General features: G+C 43.4%; 1 pseudogene; it reads left to right on the forward strand.

The window, feature by feature from the left end:
- The first annotated feature begins 601 nt into the window (after positions 1–601).
- On the forward strand, positions 602–1356 carry LOC148923790 (uncharacterized; annotated as a pseudogene).
- The last annotated feature ends 608 nt before the right edge of the window (positions 1357–1964 follow it).

Consider the following 1964-nt stretch of genomic DNA (forward strand, 5'->3'; position numbering starts at 1 on the left):
GCCGGAACCCAGAGTTCATCATCGCCATTCGGCCCTTGCCAACCAAGTAGACGAAATAATATCCCATGTGTATCCTCAAGTTGATGCTTACCTCCAGGCCCATGCTTCTCTTACTCTTTGTCTTCAACACTTTGGCTACCTTCTCCTTTACGCCACACGAACCCGTCACCCTCACCACTCGCCCTGATGCGCTTGTCGTCCCGGAAATGGTTGTTGATGGGTAGTCGGACCGCTTCCTCTATGTCGTCGTCCGAGAAGCGTTCTCGGCCGATTACATGTTCGGTTGCAATTGTTGTGCGGTGGGATGAGAGAGAGGGCAGAGGGCGTCTTGAAGATGGTTATCGAGAGAGGCCAGGATTAGATGGCTAAACATATTGAAGTTAAAGGAATAGACAAGAGTGTTGTATTATTTTCGGATGATTAGAATGATTTACAGCCCCTCTTTATATAGGGAGAGATAGTATGTACATATGGAAACAAGATAATTCTAATTCTAAGAAATATCAATTAAATCAATTACGGCTCCTCTGATTTGGGTGATTTATTTGTTTCCTTATGCATATTTTGACACTCCCCCTCAAGTTGAGCAACGGTATCTCCGATGTTTAACTTGCTCAGAACCTCCTTAAAGCTTCTTGGATTCACAGCCTTGGTCAAAATGTCGGCCCACTGTTCCTCTGATCGAACAAACGGGAATTCTATGATCCCTGCCTCAAGATTCTCTTTGATGAAGTGACGATCAACTTCCACATGCTTTGTTCTATCATGTTGAACGGGATTCTCTGAGATGCTGATTGCTGCTTTATTATCACAAAATAGTCGGCTTTTTTGTGTAGGTGGAAAGCCAATCTCTGTTAGAAGCCTTCGTAACCATAAGATCTCTGTTAGGCCACTTCTGATTCCACGGAACTCAGCTTCTGCACTTGACAATGCTACTACTTTCTGCTTTTTACTTCTCCATGTGACTAAGTTTCCTCTTACAAAGGTGAAGTATCCGGCCGTTGATTTTCTATCAACTGGATTACTCGCCCAATCAGCATCAGTGTATCCCTCGACTTCCAGGTCTTCCTTTTTTTCTAGAAAAACTCCATATCCTACAGTTCCCTTCAAATATCTTACAATCCTCAACGCCGCATCCATGTGATCCTCTTGAGGTCGATGCATGAATTGACTCACAATGCCCACTGCGTATGTGATATCAGGTCTAGTATGTGAGAGATAGATCAACTTCCCAACCAGCCGTTGATATTTTTCTCGATTTGCCAATTTTGCTCCTTCCACGATTTTAAGTCCGTGATTCGGGACCATAGGAGTTTCTGCGGGCTTACAGTCCAACAATCCCATTTCAGCCAATAAGTCTAGAACGTATTTCCTTTGCCTTAGGAAAATTCCGTGTCTGGATCTCAGTACCTCAATTCCCAAGAAGTATTTTAGTGCTCCAAGGTCCTTCATCTCGAACTCTTTGAACAAGTTTATCTTCAATTTCTCAATCTCCTCAGTATCATCTCCTGTAATGATCATGTCATCCACATATATAATCAGACACGTTACCTTGTCACCTCTTCTCTTCAAGAACAACGTATGGTCAGAGTGACTCTGCTTGAAGCCATGCTTAATCATTGCTTGACAGAACCTCCCGAACCAGATTCTTGGGGACTGCTTCAATCCATATAGAGTCTTTCTTAGTCTGCAAACTTGTCCTTCACCGAATTCTTCCAAGCACCCAGGAGGAATCTCCATATACACCTCTTTGTCTTTCTCTAGTTCTCCATGTAAGAAGGCGTTAGTAACATCAAACTGATGTAGAGGCCATTCTTTACAAGCAGCTACAGATAGTAGAGTTCTTACAGTGTTCAACTTGGCAACTGGGGAGAAGGTTTCTGCGTAGTCTACTCCGTATACCTGAGTATAGCCTTTAGCCACTAATCTTGCCTTATATCTCTCGATCGAACCATCTGCTCTCC

Source organism: Salvia hispanica, chromosome 6, assembly GCF_029641045.1.
Source record: "Salvia hispanica isolate PSC_SH4W2 chromosome 6, Shi_PSC_v1, whole genome shotgun sequence".
In the NCBI taxonomy this organism is placed as follows: Eukaryota; Viridiplantae; Streptophyta; class Magnoliopsida; order Lamiales; family Lamiaceae; genus Salvia; species Salvia hispanica.